This window comes from Peromyscus californicus, unplaced genomic scaffold, assembly GCF_007827085.1.
Source record: "Peromyscus californicus insignis strain IS unplaced genomic scaffold, ASM782708v3 Scaffold_10__1_contigs__length_136768540, whole genome shotgun sequence".
NCBI classification, from domain to species: domain Eukaryota; kingdom Metazoa; phylum Chordata; class Mammalia; order Rodentia; family Cricetidae; genus Peromyscus; species Peromyscus californicus.
The window spans coordinates 102,271,392-102,290,657 of NW_026294391.1; the positions used below are offsets into that span (position 1 = coordinate 102,271,392).

The following is a 19,266-nucleotide window of genomic DNA, read 5'->3' on the forward strand; positions in this document are numbered from 1 at the left end:
CTGGCCTCAAATTCATAGAGGTCCACCTGTCTCAGCCTTCTGAGTGCTGGGATTAAAGGCAGGGGACACTACACCCTGCTGGCCTTGAGTTTATTAGCTACCTCAGTCTCTTGAGTGCTTAGGCTAAAAGAATGCAGCACCATGTCCGACATACATATAACTTTATCATACTGTTTCTGCCGTCCTGAATCTTTGTTTCTCTATTTCTGTGTCTTTCCCTCTCTTACACACACACACACACACACACACACACACACACACACACACACTTGCAGATAGCCTTTGTCATCTCTCCTCTCTGTGATTTTCGTTTTTTTCTTTTTTGAAAGATGTGTGCTCTCGAATATGTATGCATGTATGGAGATGTCCTGGAACTGGAGTTACAGGTGGTTGTAAGCTGCCTGACCTAGGTTCTGGGAACCAAACTTAGGTCCTCTGGAAAACCAATAAGCATTCTTTTTTTTTTATTTTTTGAGACAGGGTTTCTCTGTGTAGCTTTGGAGCCTTTCATGGATCTCACTCTGTAGACCAGGCTGTCCTCGAACTCACAGCGATCTGCCTGCCTCTTCCTCCCGAGTGCTGAGATTAAAGGCATGAGCCACCACCACCCAGCTGCAATAAGCATTCTTAAGCAGTGAGCCTTAGCTCCAGCCTCTAATTTTTTTCTTTTCCTTTGAGTTAGTGTCTCATGCTGCCTAGGCTGGCCTTGAACACTCCTTCCCAGTATTAGGATTACAAGCATGTACTACCATGCTTTTCTTTGTGATTTTCATAGTTTTTGTCTTACTTTATAGCCCAGGATAGATTTGAACTTGAAGTGATCCTCCTGCCTCAGCCTCCCAAGTGCTGGAATTACAGGTAAAAGCGACCATGCCTGGCGTTAATATTTGTCTTTCTACTCAATAGACTATGGACGAGATAGATGCTAAGACATTATAATCTACCAAAGTTTGAAATGACACACCGTGGGAAATAATGTCATGTTGCTCTCTTCCTTCGTAGTGGCAGTTTAGAGGAGAAAATCAGATTCAGGAAGTCTTACCTCCCCCTGTATAACACTATTGATGATAGCCACCACCTCATCAAAAAGTGGAACTGAAATGGCTGCAACAAGCTCTTTGGCATAAGATGGCAGCCACATGCTGCGGATTTCTTGATATGGAATAGCAGATATTTTGAAATCAGAAAGGGCCCTTATCTGTGTCAACCCTGCCATTTTGTTCACCAAGGTCAAGTTACTTACTCAAGTTGGCAGCGGAGCTGAGAACGGAACTCTTACCTCTGAATTTCTTGCCTGCTGTTCTGTTCTCATTTGGCTCTAGCTCTGTGCTCTAAAAGGCTCCCTTCATTAAAGTTTTATGTCAACGAGAAAGGCACAGGAAACACTGAAAGCCCTGTGCACTTCTGCTAGAGAATTTATTAGATGGTGACCTTAGCACTCTCACCAATTGAAATGCAGAAGTTCCCTAGCAACTTCAGTCTTCGGATATTGTTTTGTTTTCCTGGTGCATGCTCATGGAAATATTTGTTGACTTGCAATAGGCTTTAAAAAAGACAGTCCTTCCAACCAACCTCTTCACTGTTAATGTAATCAAAATTAGTAAAAAAGAAGCCACCGAAATATCATGATGTGCACCTTAAATGTGTCCAGTATGTATTTAATAACTGATAAATACAACTACTCCTGGTAGTAGTGTTATCAATATGTATTCTTATAATATTAGTGTTGTAGCAGTATTACTAGTATTATTACTATTGCCCATGGAAGACAACAAACCAAAACAATATTTTCAGTACTTGTGATTTGCTATCAATAGACATTGCAGGTATTTTCATGTAACAGATCTACCTTAAGTATCTCGAAATATCATTCACATATATCACCAATGGAATTCTGCTAGTTCTTAAGCATAGTATTACATACTAATGTGCTAATAAAAATTATCACACACACACAGAGCTGGGTGGTGGTGGTGGTGGTGGTGGTGGTGGTGGTGCATGCCTCTAGTCCCACTTGGGAGGCAGAGGCAGGTGGATCTCTGTGAGTTCGAGGCCAGCCTGGTCTACAGAGCGAGATCCAGGACAGGCACCAAAACTACACAGAGAAACCCTGTCTCAAAAAAAAAGAAAAAGAAAAAAGATGCTCATACCTAAGAGCCACTTGCTCTCCTTAGCAAAAAAAAAAAAAAAGCAGGACAGTCAGTCTATTTTTATATAGTTATTACCTCCCTTCTGTCTGTCTGTCTGTCTGTCTGTCTCTCTCTCTCTCTTTGTTTTTCTCTCTCCTTTCCTCTCCCTCTCTTTCTCCCCTTTTTTGAGATACTGTAAGGTTAGCTTCTAACTTACCATGTACTGCAGATGCCTTCAAACTGACAATCCTTTGCTTCAGCCTTCCTAGTGCTAAGGTTTCAGGTGTGTGCCTGCCACCATGCTTGACAAGGAACTAACATCAATGGCAGGAACATTTTTCTGAGTCGTCATAAACTGTAAGTGATCCAAATTTAAGAAAGCAAGCTAATGTGACCGTTCAAATTCAAATGCTTCAAAACTTAGTATTAACCAACTTGAATAGTGGATTCACACCAGTGACATTACACTGAATATAAATAAATATGAAGTTCGGTGGGGAGCTTGGTTATCATTTTGGTTTTGCTATTGCTGTTTGTGTTTTTGCTCTTTGAGACAGAGTCTCATAATGTAGCCATGGCTGCCCTGGAACTCACTATGTAGACCAGGCTAGCTTCAAATACATAGCGATCCACCTGCTTCTGCCGCCTGAGTGCTGGGATTAAAGGTGTATGCCACCATGCCTGGCTTGTTTTGTTTTTGAGAGAGGGTCTCACTGTATAGCCCTGGATGGCTTGGAACTCTTAGACATCTTCCTGTTTCTGCCCACTAAGTGCTAGGATTAAAGGTGTGTGCCACTGTGCTCAGTGGTGAAGTTTGGTTTTAGGTTGATTTTTTTAAAAATCTCTTAAGAATGGGAGTGATGGCCGGGCGGTGGTGGTGCACGCCTTTAATCCCAGCACTCGGGAGGCAGAGCCAGGCGGATCTCTGTGAGTTCGAGGCCAGCCTGGTCTACAAAGTGAGTTCCAGGAAAGGCGGAAAACTACAGAGAAACCCTGTCTCAAAAAACCAAAAAAAAGAAAAAAAAAAAAAAAAGAATGGGAGTGGTGGTGGCTCACACCTTTAGCTCCAGTACTCAGTAGGCAGGAGCAGACAGATCTCTCTTACAAGTTTGAGGTCGGCCTCATCTACATAATGAGTTCCAAGCCAGCCTGGGCTACAAAGTGAGACCCTGTCTCAAAAAAGAAAATCACTATTATAGGGACCAGAGAGAGCTCAGTGGTTAAAAACACTTGTTCTTGCAGAAGACTGAGGTCCAGTTTCCAGTACCCACATGACAGCTAACAACCACCTGTAACCCCAGTTCTAGGGGATCCCATGTTTCTCCTAACCAACACAGGTACCTGCGTGTTTGTGGTATATGTACACATACATAAAACAAAACAAAACATATTTTTAAATCTATCTTACAAATACAAAGTAGAAAATAACTATAATTATTTAAAAACAAAACTAATCCCCCCCCAAAAAATCATGTAATAGGTCTACAGGATTTTATTATTGACATACTGAGAGTCAACACTGTCTCTTTTTAAAAGTGCAAAGTACAAACCAAGGCTGCTTAGATGGAAAGTTCAAGTGAAGGAAGGGAATGTCCCACTGGACTCTGAAAGAGCTGTGTGCTTCGTTGTTGGTTCCACGGTTGCACAAGGACATCGACAAAGCCAAAGAGCCTTGGGAAAGGAAACCAGAATGAGAGGGCTGGGAAATCTTCCCATAGGGCCAGCTTCAGGCTGGAGAATGGACGTCTCCATAATATAGCCATCTCCAAATACCTCCAGATGGGTTTGAGAGGTGGCTCAGTGATGACAGGGTTAGTACTCTTGCATAGGACATGGGTTCAGTTCCCATCACCCACATCATGCATCTCACAAGAGCCTCTAACTTTCACTTCAGAGATCCAACACCACTGGCCTCTCCTGGCACCAATATTTGCTTATACATATAATTATGAATAAAATACATCTCTTTTTAAGTAGTGCATAAATAGCTACAGAGGCTAGAAGTGAGAAAAAAAAGTTATTTCATGCAGTTCCAGACAGGAGAGTAGAAATAATAGTCGAAAGAGACCTTGAAAAGTAGTGCATGGCGGCACATGTCCTTAATCCCAGCACTCAGGAGGCAGAGGCAGGCAGATCTCTAAGTTCAAGACCAGCCTGGTCTACACAGTGAGTTCCAGGACAACCAGGGCTGTTACACAGAGAAACCCTGTCTCAAAAAAAAAAAGAGTACTCACAGTCACATGTTCCTACAGAGAAACCAAAAGACTGTTTGATGAGATTTACCATCAGAAGAAAAGTTAGGTAAGGTGACTTCTAAGGACTCTGGCAACTTGGACGCCACAGATTTCGAAAGTTTCTTGGGCCTCGGTGTTTGATGTAGGATCTAGAGACAAATGCTTCAAAAAGACTTTGCGCGCAGGGCGGTGGTGGTGCAGGCCTTTAATCCCAGCACTCAGGAGGCAGAGCAAGGTGGATCTCTGTGAGTTCAAGGCCAGCCTGGTCTATACAGTGAGATCCAGGACAGGCACCAAAACTACACAGAGAAACCCTGTCTCGAAAAAGAAAAAAAAAAGACTTTGCTCTTTTTCAATTTACAAAACAAGCAGAGGTGGGCCAGGGGTCACAGTTCAGTGTTAGAGCGAACTTGCCTAATATGCACAAAGCTCTGTGTGCAATCCTAGAATTATTAAAATACATATATGGGGGTTGGGGATTTAGCTCAGTGGTAGAGCGCTTGCCTAGCAAGCACAAGGCCCTGGGTTCGATCCTCAGCTCCAAAGGGGGAAAAATATATATGTATATGTGTGTGTGTGTGTGTATCTATATATACCTATTTTTAAAGATTCATGTTTATTTTATGCGTATAGGTGTTTGTCTGCATGTATGTGTACCACATGCACATAGTGCCTGGTGAGGCCGGATGAAAGGATTGGATTCCCTGGAACTGGAGTTACACTGTGGACCTCCGTGTGTGTACTCAGAACTGAACTCAGGTCTTCTACAAGAGCAGAAAATACTCTTATTAAAGTGTGGGGGGTTTTTTTATGTGTAGGAATTCATTGCCTCTGCGTTTCTAAGTGTACCATGTGCATGCAGTGCCAGTGGAGGCCAGAAGAGGGCATCAGAACCCTGGGAACTGGAATTACAAATGATTGTGAGCCACCAAGTGGGTGCTAGGAACCTCTTATCCAGTAAGCCCCTTCTCTGGCACCCTCAAAAAATACATACTTTAAACAAAACAACTAATGAAAAGCATAGCCTGTGCAATGCCCTGGGTTCAACCTCTAGTACAGAGAAGGAAAATAAGCAAACAAAAGTAACACTGGTTCCGATTGGAGAGAGGACTCAGGAGTTAAGAGAACCAGATGCTAGGACCCAAGTTCAGTTCCCAGCACACAAAGGGCAGCTCACAAGTCTGTAGCTCTACTTTCAAAGGATCCAAAGCTTTCTTCTGGTTTCTTCAGGCACCAGGCATGTACACAGACATACGTGCAGGCAAAATACCTATACATATAAAATAAAAATAAAGAAAAAAATTTAGAGGAATGCTAGTAAAGGCAGACTTTCTACCTCTGGTCAGGATTGATAGGCAGAAGCATGTTCCCACAAAGATGCCCATATCTTGTCAGGGAAAGTTTTGAAAAAGTAAATTAATGGTGCTGAAGAGATGGCTCAGTGGTTAAGAGCATTCACTGTTCCTGCAGAGGACCCAGTTTCAATTCCCAGCACATACATGGTGGCTCAGAACCATTTTTGTTTTATTTTATTGACACAGGATTTCAGGCTGACCTCAAACTCGGGATCTCCTTGCCTCCACCTCCTGAGTGTTGGAACTACAAGGCGGCTTTCTTCTGACTTTAAAATGAGCAAATTGTGATAGGTTCTCTGTAGTGGGCCTAATGTAGTCACAGGGTCACCATAAGTGAAAGAAGAGAGATGTGTAACAGAAAGAAGGGTCAGAGTCAGATGCCAGGCTTGCTCCAGGGGGGACTGACCAACGGGCCTCAAAGATAGGGCATAAGGGCTGAGGCAGATGGCTTACAGGTTAAGAAAACTGACTGCTCTTCCAGAGGTCCCGAGTTCAATTCCCAGCAACCATATGGTGACTCACAACTATCTATAATGAGATCTGGTGCCCTCTTCTGGTGTGCAGACACACATACAAACAGAACACTGTATACATAATAAATAAATCTTTAAAAAAAGACACATTTAAAAAAAAAGATAGGGCATAAAGAACAGTGGGCAGGACAGCTCAAGGCCCTAAAACAGGCTACAAAGGATGCTGGGATGGTCAATTCCAGATGCTCTAGTGTAGGGCACCAAAACGGATCTAAGGGCAAAGTGAGATGGTGGGCCATGCTCACTAGGTCAGATTAAAGCAGCTTCAAGACTCCCGTTCCAAGGGAGCATGCACAGAGTGCTGTTCTTTCCAACGGACCTGACAACTTTAGGGGATATACACCCCAAACATATTCTGGCATTCACACATCTAAGAATGCATTGTGGTTAAAGTGGCTTTCTGAGGAAAGTGCCTCTTTCCTAGAAGTGACGGCCTGAGGGGAAGTGGCCCAGGGAGGGGACAGCAGAGAAGCTCCCAGGGAGGGAACAGCAGAGAAGCTCCCAGGGAGGGGACAGCAGAGAAGCTCCCAGGGAGGGGACAGCAGAGAAGCTCCCAGGGAGGGGACAGCAGAGAAGCTAGGATACTGCTTGGCTCCCTGGCACTTCTAAAGTCTTCTCTTTCCAGAGCGCTGGATGCAAGACTGCTGTTGGGGTGGGGAGCAGAGGAAACGGAACACTTCTCCATAACAGGGTCACACCAGCTGTGGTTCCCTTGGAGATGGAAGAGGGGCCTGTGAACCAAGGGCCACAGGCTGACTTCATGAGCTAGAAAGGGAGATGGCAGAGTCTCCCCAAGAACCTCCAGAAGAAATGCCAGCATGCTGACACCTTTTTAGGTCAGTGGACTTCCAGAATGGTACCACAATACGTTTGTATTGTTTTAAGGCACCCCATAAGTGCTAACTTGGTGAATCAGCAAAAGAAAAAGAAATGTGTGCCATTTAGGGGGAAAGCAGTGGGTCTTTGATTATTTTACCTTGGAAATTAACATTTAGAACATGGTGACTGGAAAGAGAGGTATTTATATTTTTGTCTTCTCTCTTCTTCTTTTCTTTTACTCAACAAAAAATCCAGAAGGGATGGTGGAGGAGAAGAGGTGCATGTTGGGGGTGGGTGGGAGTACAAAGTGAGGAGAAGAGAGGGGAGTGGAAGGCAATATGAACGTGGGGAAGAGAGGGAGGGAGAGGAGTGGGGAGAAGGGATTGAGAGGGCCGGGGAGGGGGGGAGGAGAGGGGAGAAGGGCAAAGGACAGGGGAGGAGTAGAGGGAAAGGAGGAAGAATGGGGGACAGGAGTGAATGGGGAAGGGAGAAGCAGAGGTGAGGCAAGTGGAAGGGAGAGGGAATGGGCAAGAGGTGAGGAAATAGCCGTTAGAGGGGGAGAAGGTAGGAGAAGAGCTGTGGAGTGATGGCAGGAAGGTGGAGGATGGGTGTGGAACAGGGGAGAGAGGAGGAGTGGAGAGGAAGGGAGGAGTCGCAGGAAGGGTGGGGGTGGTGTATGGAAAGGGTAGGGTAGCAAAAGAGTGGGGACCATAGAGATCGGGAGGTGAGGCGGGAGGGTAAGGGGGGAGAGGATGGGAGGAGGTAGGTAGAGGACAGATGAGGAAAAGGGGCTGAAGAGGTAAAGAGGGGCTGGTAGAGAGGAGGAGGGGAGGGTAGGAGGGAGGGGAGGTGGAAGGTGGAGGCAGTGTTGGGGGTGCAGGGGATGGTAATGTAGAATGGAAATGCAGGGAGGGGAGAGGAGTAGAGGGGAGAGGACAGGAAGTGAAAAGGGGGGAAGAGAGAAGAGGAAGTGAGGGGAATCGGGTAGGGGTGGTAGCTAGAATGGAGGAGAGATGGAATCAAAAGGTAGAGGAATCAGGGAGTGGAGGGAAGAGGTGAGGTGAGGAGGGAAGGGAAAGCGGAGGGATGCAGCAAACGAGGAAAACCAAACCCAGTCCCGGGGTATGGGCACATGCTGGTCTTCTCAGTCGTCTCGGGACTTACACTTCTCTCCCTCCTGGAGCCTGCAAGTCTGGACAGTGACTCTGGGCATTTGGGGGCCCTGGCTCCATTTTATACCACAGTGCTACCTTCTGTGACTCAAGTTCTAGGAACGTCTTCTAGTAACTTCTGCCGGGCTCAGCAGCTACTTCAGAATCCTGAAGTTCAGTCAGCAGTGGAGGTGGAGCTAAAATCTTGCTACCGTTTACTTATCCATTTGTTTATTTATTTAAAGACAGACTTTCCTTGTGTATCTCTGGCTAACTAACCTCAAACTGGCGTTTCTCCTGCCTCAGCCTCCCGAGCTCTGGGCTGACAGCGCATGCGACCACAACTGGCTTCTACCATTTGTTGATTCAAGCAGCTTGGCTCCCCTCTGCCAGCAGCTTCCCTGCTGTTCTTCAAGACCTTGGCCAAGCTCTTTTGTCGGTCTGGGGCATTCTCCCTTCACATATTTAGATGGCTAGCTCACTTCCTCAAAGGCTTTGTTTAATCGTCACTTTCTTAAAATTTTTTTTGGAAATTTATTTATTTTCAGTGTATGCATGTTTTTCTGCATGCATGTGTGTGCTCCATGTGTGTGCCTCATGCCCAGGGAGGCTGAGGGGGGGAAGCATCGGATCCCCTGGAACTGGAGTTATGGATGGTTATGAGCCACCATGTGGGTGCTGGGGATTGAACCCAGGTCCCAGAGCCCATAACACACAAACACACACACATTCAAATTCCCATTCCCATCCTATTTTTCATAGCACTTACCTCCTTCTAACATAAAATAACACTTTCAAATTTAGTATATCTTCCCTCATTAAAACATTAATGCCCAGCCGGGGGGTGGGGGTGGGGGGGGGGGGGGGGGGTGGTGGTGGTGGTGGTGGTGGTGGTGGTGGTGGTGGTGGTGGTGGTGGTGGTGCACACCTTTAATCCCAGCACTCTGGAGGCAGAGCCAGGCGGATCTTTGTGAGTTCAAGGCCAGCTTGGTCTACAGAGCGAGTTCCAGGAAAGGCTCCAAAGCTACACAGAGAAACCCTGTCTGGGGAAAAAAAAAATTAATGCCCAATGTGAAAGGATTTATGTCTTTTATTTTTACTAATATTAATGAAAAGAACCAAGAATAATGCATGCTAAGTAACTACTCCTCAGAAAATATTGACTGAATCAATCTTTCTCCTCTGCCTATATTAGACTAGATCCTAGGGTAGGGCTATAGAAGAAACAAGACAATGTGTGGTTTAAAATATGCCTGTCGGCTGGGCGGTGGTGGCGCACGCCTTTAATCCCAGCACTCGGGAGGCAGAGCCAGGCGGATCTCTGTGAGTTCGAGGCCAGCCTGGACTACCAAGTGAGTTCCAGGAAAGGTGCAAAGCTACACAGAGAAACCCTGTCTCAAAAATAAATAAATAAATAAATAAAATAAAATATGCCTGTCCAAATATTACATACATATCTGATTACATTTTGGCTAACCTGAGCTATAAACACTTGGAGGCAAGTATACTGCCTGTCTTTAATTTTTACTCAACTTCTGAGATGCCTAGCCCTTTCTCCCTGTGTCCCTACCCTAATTGCTATTCTAAGGGACACCTATTCTTTCCAAGTTCATCTTCACTACTCAGTGCAAAGGGTGTTACGTCATTCTTTCACACAATCTGGGTACTTATGGAAGCATACGTATATGTACATTGTTGATTCCCTGTGGACAAATACAAAAGAAATTATTTAGAAAAATAATTTTGTGGGTTGTTTGTTTGGGTTTTGAGACAGGGTCTCTCTATGTATGTAGCCCAGGCTGGACTGAGACTCACTATGTAGCCCAGGCTGGTTGTGTTTTGTTTTTTGTTTTTTTAACCTATATTTGAAGGAACACTTCATAAAAGTCTCAGTGTTCAAAAGTAAGGCTTAGGTGTTCAAAGGAACTTGACTCTAATAAATGCGAATGCACACTTATAAACATAGATTGGTTAGGGAGTGGCTATTAGCATTTCAAAGGATGTCTCACCTCATAGGAAGAATCCATTACAGGGCTAGTTTTCTCAGCTTGTTCAAATGAAACACACACACACACACACACACACACACACACACACACACCCCAAAATGGAGAAACTGGGCTTATATGATCCATATTCAACTCCTAAAACGGACCATGAACTGGCTATTAAGTTACATGTGGGGGGATAAGCTGTACCTCAGGTGTGGAGCACTTGCCTACCATGTGAGAGAAACTTTGGGTTCAGTTCTCTCAGTACCGCTAAAATAAAATAAGTTTTCAGTAAAGTTGGAAAATGCTGGCATTGTGATGAGGAGAAATATTTTAGAAACAAAATTGTTTCGTGACAATTTCTTTTTATATAGAATTAATTTAATTTAATTTTGGTTTGGTTTTTCGAGACAGGGTTTCTCTGTATTGTAGCTCTGGCTGTCCTGGAACTCACTCTGTAGCCCAGGCTGGCCTCCAACTCACAGAGATCCGCCTGCCTCTGCCTCCCAAGTGCTGGGATTAAAGGTGTACACCACCACTGCCCAGCTTATCTTTAATTTTATGTGCACTGTAGTTTTGCCTGCCAAGTATGTGTATATATAAGGGTATTAGATCCCCTGGAACTGGAGTTACAGACAGTTGTGAGCTGCCATGTCGGTGTTGGGAATTGAACCTGGGTCGTCTGGAAGAGCAGTCAGTGCTCTTAACTACTGAGTCACCTCTTTAGCCCTGACAATTATTTCTTAAAAGTCTGTAACAAAAATGGAAAACATCAAATCATTAACAGATTATTTCCAAGTACAGAGATTAAAAATGTTCTCCATTCTGTCTTTTGAGTTGCCCAATTGTCCATATTTTCAATAATGAGCATGTAAAGATGAAAACAAACTTTTAGGGGCCGGAGGGAGGACTCAGCAATTAAGAGCACTGACTGCTCTTCCAGACGACCCAGGTTCTGTTCTCAGTACCTTTGGCAGATGTCTCATAACTGCCTGTAAAATGGACGTAGTGGTGCATGCCTTTAATCCCAGCTCTCAGGAGGCAGAAGGGTCTTTGTGAGTTTGAGACCAGCCTGGTCTACATAGTAAGTTCCAGGACAGTCAAGGCTATAAAGAAAGACCCTGTCTCAAAACAAACAAAACTGCCCATGACTCCAGCTCCAGGGGATCTGACACCCTCTTCTGGCTTTCATGGACACTTGCATTCATGTACACATATCTACACACAGAAGCACATATATACATAACTTAAGAATAAACTTTTAGGGCTGGAGAGATGGCTCAGAGGTTAAGAGCACTGACTGCTCCAGAGGTCCTGAGTTCAATTCCCAGCAACCACATGGTGGCTCACAACCATCTGTAATGAGATCTGGCGCCCTCTTCTGTATACATAATAAATAAATAAATCTTAAAAAAAAAAAGAATAAGGCCGGGCAGTGGTGGCGCACGCCTTTAATCCCAGCACTCGGGAGGCAGAGCCAGGCGGATCTCTGTGAGTTCGAGGCCAGCCTGGGCTACCAAGTGAGTTCCAGGAAAAGGCGCAAAGCTACACAGAGAAACCCTGTCTCGAAAAACCAAAAAAAAAAAAAAAAAAAGAATAAACTTTTAAAAGCGAAAGTCAAATTTTGATTTGTAAAAAATCTATTTAAATAGAACTGTAAGGAGAAGGAGAAAAAAGTCTCAAGATAATTGTTTATCAAATCTCTTAAAATGTCTGCAGGGAGGGCAGTTGCAATCTGGCTATATAACACAAACCAGCCTTGAGTTAATTCCAGGCGCTTAATGCCCATGCCTCACCAGGCATTACAAGTGTCCACAACTACACTCAGCTTTATTTCTTATCAAATCTTTATGTAATTCTTCAATTGGGTTAAGAATGGGTCTGTAGATATTGTACATCATAGTGACAAGATTTGATAACTATATTTTACGACCCCCAATTGCTGAAAGTAGATTTTGTGTTCTCATCACAGAAAATAAGAATGATAGATCATGCATATGTTCATTAGCTTGATTTTGCCATTTCAAAAAAAAGTAGCCATTGGGGCTGGAGAGATGGCTTGTGCCTAAAAGCACTTATTGCTTTCCAGAGAACCCATGTTAGGTTCCCAGCACCCATGTCCTTGGCCACAACCATCTGTAACTCCAACTCCAGGGGGATCTGCCCCCTCAGGCACCTGTACACATATGCCTGTGGACACTTATACACATAATTAAAATAATAAAAATAAATATTTAAGCAACCACATATCAAACTATATTATACATTATAAACTAAAATGATCAATTTATATATTAATAAGTAGATATTTTTATTCATTAACAAAAAAAGAAAGCAAGAGCAATCTATAATAATCCCGAATTAAGATAGAAAAGTAAGAAGATGTGTAGCCGTTGCTTCCCTGGGAAATCAGCCACATAGTTATTTTAAAAATCTTATCTTTTTGTGGGCCTGAAATAAGTTGGGCTAAAAGAATTAGCTAGCTTGGTTTTAAAATAGTCTTGATTCCTGTTTTTCAGACAGGGTCTCACTGTGTGTCCTAGGATCGCCTCCAACTCGGGATCCTAAACCTGCAGACGCAGCGACCACTCCTGGCTTTCAAGTCTTGACTTTTATTTTTTTAAACTTCCAAGTTATTTGTAGTTTGTGTCGAATAAGAAAGTTCCTTTTCAAATGTTCAAAAGTGGTAGATAGGACCGTAAAAGAAAAAGAGGAAGGCGGTGATGACAAACCAAGGAATTAAAGGCGGCGGTTCCGAGAAATCGCTGAGTCAGGAACCGGAGAATCACGTGAATAGTTGGTTAAAAACCGAAAACTTAAGCGGACACAGCCTCCCGCCGCCTCCACTCCCTCTAGCTACTATTAAGGGCGGGGACGTAGGGTTCAGAGTGTTTTTTGCTTTGTCCCGTGGGCGGAACCCAGGCTGAGGGTGGCGCGCCTTAAAGGAATGTGGGACGCGTTTGCAAGCGGTGGGGCGCAGAAGCTGCAGAGGAAGCGTTGGCTTCTTGTGTCTCTTGCGTTCCAGATCATTACCCGCCCCTGTGGGTACTGCCAACAGTCAAAACAACTTAGGTCAGCAGAAGGGACTATTATTGTACTTTGAGCGAATGTCTCCCTGTGCTCCGCTGCCTTCTTAGGCATTCTTCCAGGAGCTTTCTCCCCCTGCAGGCCTAGGCTTTAAATGCAGTTTGTTTTTACAGTGGGATGTTGCTTTATTCTTGGCATTGGCGCCAAGAGCGGCATTCAAGCCCTACCAGTTAATTATGGCCTTTTTGAAAAAAGGGCTGTCCTTAGGTCTAAAGTTAGTGCTCCTGGCTTTACTGGCAGAAGATGCTTTTGAAGTCTTCGGCGTACCTACTCAACCAGCATCCGGTATGCAAGCATGAGCATGCCCGGAAGCCCAGCTTAAGTTCTGGCTTGGCACATGATTTGGGTGGATCCACAGAGACACCACCATCGTTTTCTGCACCTAGTTTCTTTCAAAACTTACCAAACTATATACACGAAATATGTGTAATTTACATGTCAACAAAGCTAGCTTCAAAAAACCACACTCCCGGAATTCGATAATAAATATCATCCTAGCTTCTAAGTAACTAACAAGGTGCCATAATATGTCTCTCTTTCTCTTTTAAAATCACGTCTATTTTTTTCATTGAGTAATTTGTTTACTTTAAAACCTTAAGTTTCTATAAATAGAGGAACATGGTTTTACTTGCAGAGTTTTTCATTTTCTATATATTTTTAAGGTTTTTTTTTTAAATAATTTATTTGCACTGGTGCATCTGTGTAAGGGTGTCAGATCCCCTGGAACTGAAGTTACAGACAGTTGTGAGCTGTGATGTAGGTGCTGGGAATTGAACCCAGGTCCTTTGGAAGAGCAGCCAGTGCTCTTAACGGTTGAGCCATCTCTCCAGCCCACATAGTTTTTCATTAGGATATTACATTAATGTTTTATTTGCTACTGTTATGAAAACTGAAGTGTCGGGGGGGGGTACATCTGTGTACAGCTACAAGGGTGAGGGATTATAACATCGTGATTATGGAGAGATGAAATTTTGCAAACCCAGAACCAAACTCTCTTGAGTTCCTTTAATAGCTATCCATTGCCCAGCTATGTCAACATCCTTGACTATCACATGGAGCCTTTGAAGGTGTATTAACTTAGATCACTGGCTTCCACCAACCCCAACATGAAGAATGCTGTCAGAGAGAACCAGTATTCTGCCTAGCTGGTATTTCCACCATTGTCTTCGAAAAGTATCTTGATTTATGGTGTTATTTGCCAGTATAAAAACTTCACAAAACTTACTGTGTGTTAAAATGATATTTGGAGCAACCTGAATCTGTGTGCTGGGGCTGTGCTGGTTCCTATTTGTCTACAGAATAAACTGTCTCTTGTTTCCTTTGAGCTGAGAGCTGTGTCTTTATGTTGATAGATGTGATATCAAAGAAAACACATTGTCAACATGCCTCAGTAGAAAGAAAGGCACCGCAGGTGGTGTCGCATGCTTGTTACTGCCAGCGCTCAGGAGGCAGAAGCAAGAGGATCCCAAGTTAAGGCCAACTCAGGTTAGAGATACCATTAGTGATCACCATTAACAACCAGAATGACAAGAAGGAAAGGGGGGAAAAGACTAAACCATTAGTCTGGAGATTAGCTCAGTTGGCAGAATGCTTGCCTAGCATTCATGAAGGCCTGGATTGACCTCCAGCACTGCATACAGTGGGCACGATGGCTCATCATCTCAGCACTCAGAAGGTAGAGGCAGGAAGAGAAATTCAAAGCCACCCGCAGCTACATAGCAAGTTCAAGGCAAGACAGGGCTACCTAAGAACCTGTCTCAAAACAACCAAACAAAAACCTATTTCAAACAGGTAGGCAGTAACACAATGTAGAAGTAAGAATCCCTGACCAAAGCAGGATCAGGATCTGTCCCTGGTGCATGGACAGCCTTTTGGGAATCCAGTGCCTGTGGTGTGACACCTTGCACAGCCTTGGTGTAGTGGGAAGGGGCTTGGACCTGCCTAGGCTCAGTGTGCTGGGCTCTGCTGACTCGCCATGGGAAACCTCGATTTGGGGGATGTGGGGATGTGGGGTGGCTTGGGAAAGAGGGCTGGGGGGTGGGAGGAGGGAGGAGGGGGAGTCTGTGGATAGCATGAGGAGTGAGTAGAAAATTTCTTAATAAGAAAAATAAAAAGAATCCCTGGCCAAGTCTCCAGGCTTCCACAGATCTGAATCCAAACTACATCACTTAACCGCTGCCAACCGCGAGAATGATGAGATTAGTCATTTATTCCATCCAAGCCTCTGCTTCCTTAGGGAGTTCTTGAATGAGCCAGTGTCAGCAGAGAAGGCAGTGAAGGATGGATTCTTTGGTTGGTGCCTTCACTCTTAGTTGGGCCTCAAATATGGGCTGCTGCCTCATAATATGTTTGTGTGTAGAGTTGCTAAGAGAATAAGGATCATCAAAGTGGATCTTAGGTGAATTCCATTGACCCTAGTGATAGATAAAGTGTGGGGGGGGGTTTCTTGGTGAGTGTCATCAGAGTTAGTTTCCCCAGCTTTGAGGACACTCAAGAGTCAAAAAAGATAATAGTGATGATAATAGGTCTGAACAGTACCTGACACATAGTACTATGAAATCAGTGGTACTTATTTTATTTTGTCATTATCATTGGTGGCAGAACCAACTATCTCATAATATCGTTGTGAGCAGACAGTATAAATGAAAGGAAGAAGATAAAGTTCCTGGCAGAGTGCCTGAGATATAAGGCTGAGCTGGTATTAGTTCTTCTTTTTTTTTTTTTTTTTTTTTTTGGTTTTTCGAGACAGGGTTTCTCTGTGTAGCTTTGGTGCCTTTCCTGGAACTCACTTGGTAGCCCAGGCTGGCCTCGAACTCACAGAGATCCGCCTGGCTCTGCCTCCCGAGTGCTGGGATTAAAGGCGTGTGCCACCACCGCGCGGCTGGTATTAGTTCTTATCCCTCTTTTGAGTGCTCCCTCCTCATCCAGCCCACTTCATGAAGCTTTCCCTGCTCCGTGTTCTCCAGCTCAACAAATGTAGACTTTCTTGTTGTTTTGGGATCTGTACCAAGTATAGTTTGGTGTGGGAGACCTGACTTCCTGGCACTGAGTTACAGGGAAGCATTAAGCTTGCCTAGAGGTGGCATTCTGGACTCCAGAAGTTTAAGTCTAGTTCCTTGTGGGGGTCTGAATGAGAATGAACCACATATGAATGAATATTTGGTCTCCAGTTGGTGGAGCTGTTTGGGAAGGATTAGTAGGTGTGGCCTTGTTGAAGGAGGTGTGTCAATGGGGGTGGGCTCTGGGGATTCAAAAACCCATGCCATTTCCAGTTTGTTCTCTCTCTGCCCTGTGCTGTCGGATCAGATGTGAACTCTCAGCTACTGCTCCAGTGCCATGTCTGCCTGCCTGCTGCCATGCTCCATGCCAATCATGGTCATGGATAGACCTTCTAAAACTGTGAGCCCGAAATTAAATGCTTTCTTTTAGAAGCTTGCTTGGCCACAGTGTTTTGTCGCAGCACTTAGAAAAGTAACTAAGACATTCCTAAAAGGTCAGGATGTGGCTTGTCACAAGTTGGCCTGTGCAAAAGCAGACACTAAGGTGGAATTGGAGGTGTGAAGTGTGTGCGTTTAGAGATTAGTCACTGTGAAAGGAAGAGGTGGGAAGGCAGATGACGCAAAAGAAAAAGCTGAACTTCAACACCGCTCAGCAAGGCGTGGACCAAACCTCCAGGACAGTGTAGCTGAGTGTGTTGCCATTTGAGTGGCTCCTGTGAGCTGACACACTGTCACCCTCAGTTCCTAAATGGTGCCTGTTAGCCACCACGCCCTTCCACATTCTCAGCAGAATCTCCGGAGTTTGAGTATGCTTTCCGAGCATCGCCACTGCTTCTTCTGCAAGGTCCACTTGAGAACCCAACCAAGGGTAGATTAGCAAAGGACATAGATTACCCTCCACAGGGCAAGATGGAGCACCCTCACTGTTGCAAACTGGAGGAGGGGATGCGCCAGTCAGCACTCTCCCATGGAAGACTCAGATGACAGAAATGGCAAGCTCAGTAAGAAGGGAACTGATGGCACATGCCATCAAGATATGTGCACGAGTCAGTTCTTGAACATAGCAGACATCACCATCACTTAGAATGAGTCATCCATTAAGTGCTGAGGAGACACAATAAAGAAAGGGCAATCTGAGTGGAACCCTGCGTAACAGAAATAATGTGGCCTCTCTCAGGGTCCAGAGATAGAATTCAGGGGATGCACACAGAATTCAGGGGATGCACACAGTGGAACAGGAAAAACAGAGCACAATCGTCTAAACCAGTGGTTCTCACCCTTCCAAATGCTGTGACCCTTTAATACAGTTCCTCATGCTATGGTGACTCCCAACCATAAAATTATTTTTGTTGCTTCTTCATAACTGTAATTCTGCTGTTGTTATGAATTGTAAATATCTTATATGCAGGATTTCTGATATGCGACCCCTGTGAAAGGGTCGTTCGACCCCCATAGGTGTCGCGACCCACAGGTTGAGAATCACTGATCTAAACTAATCTCCAACCAAAGTTCATGACTTCCTTAAATCATGAATATAGTAGACACAAGCTTCAGCAGACTTAGTGAACACCTGTAACATGGTCACCAGTGAAAACCATAGGGATGTTTTATGGCATTTTTGTTGTTGCTGTGTTTTTGTCTCGCTATGTAGCCCTGTCTGGCCTGGAATTTGCTATGTAGACCAGGCTGTGCTTGAATTCGCATAGCTCCACCAGCCTCAGCCTCCCTAGTGCTAGGATCAAAGGCTGGCACTGCTTGGTGTACTGGTCAGTTGTTCCTTGGCTTAGATCCTAGTGGTTCTCAACCTTTGGGTCACAACCCCCACAGGAGGAACATATCAAATTTCCTGCATACTAGATATTTGCATTGTGGTTCACAACAGTAGCAAAATTACAGTTATGAAGTAGCAATTTTATGGTTGGGGGTCACCACAGCATGAGGAACTGTATTAAAGGGTTGCAGCATTAGGAAGGTTGAGAATCACTGGCTAGTTCTAAATGTGAGTTTCAGAAGCAGTCAGGTTAGTAAGACCATGGAAAACTTGAAAATTTGCAGGTCAGTTGTACATGAAATATGTGTGAGAAGCCTCAGAATGTACAGGAAGTGGTCTGGATGTTCTAGAAATAGTCAGTGGTTGTGTAATTTACTTGTGGTGCAAATGTACGTTTACTTATTTTACTAGTTGATGCTTTTTAAAAAAATTGTAGCCGGGCGGTGGTGGCGCACACCTTTAATCCCAGCACTCGGGAGGCAGAGGCAGGTGGATCTCTGTGAGTTCGAGGCCAGCCTGGGCTACCAAGTGAGTTCCAGGAAAGGCACAAAGCTACACAGGGAAACCCTGTCTTGAAAAACCAAAAACCAAAAAATTGTAATAATAGTAATGATCTCAAATAAATGAAAGTACATTCTTGCCTGGCAGTGGTGGCACATGCCTTTAATCCCAGCACTCAGGAGGCAGTGGCAGGCGGATCTCTGTGAGTTTGAGGCCAGCCTGGTCTACAGAGCGAGTTTCAGGACAGCCAGGGCTACACACAGAAACTGTGTCTTGAACCACCCCAAAAAGAAAGTACATTTTTACTGGGCTGAATTTGATGATGTGTATGTAACTTATAAGATGTCTATTGATGTCTTCCATTCAAGGGGGCCACAGTGATAAAAATGATCACAGAAAACCCAGAACATATCAATCTGCTAAAAAGTATAATCAAGATTTAGGTCACAAATCAGTGGCTATTTCAAGAATGTGCTCCAGGTTGCAGGTTTAGATGCATGGATTCTCTCATATCAAATGATTGCTCCAAGCTCACCATGCTCTTTTCTTTTTCTTCCTTCCTTCCTTCCTTCCTTCCTTCCTTCCTTCCTCCCTTCTTCCTCCCTTCTTCCTCCCTTCTTCCTCCCTTCTTCCTCCCGTCTTCCTTCCTCCCATCTTCCTTCCTCCCATCTTCCTTCCTTCCTTCCTCCCATCTTC

The 19,266-nt window shown here is 44.4% G+C and overlaps 1 non-coding gene across 1 annotated transcript; it reads left to right on the forward strand.

Annotated features, from left to right (window-relative positions):
• Nucleotides 1-4,835: 4,835 nt before the first annotated feature.
• Trnaa-agc (transfer RNA alanine (anticodon AGC)) lies at nt 4,836-4,908 on the forward strand. The gene has a single exon. It is a non-coding gene; the product is annotated as a tRNA-Ala (tRNA).
• The last annotated feature ends 14,358 nt before the right edge of the window (nt 4,909-19,266 follow it).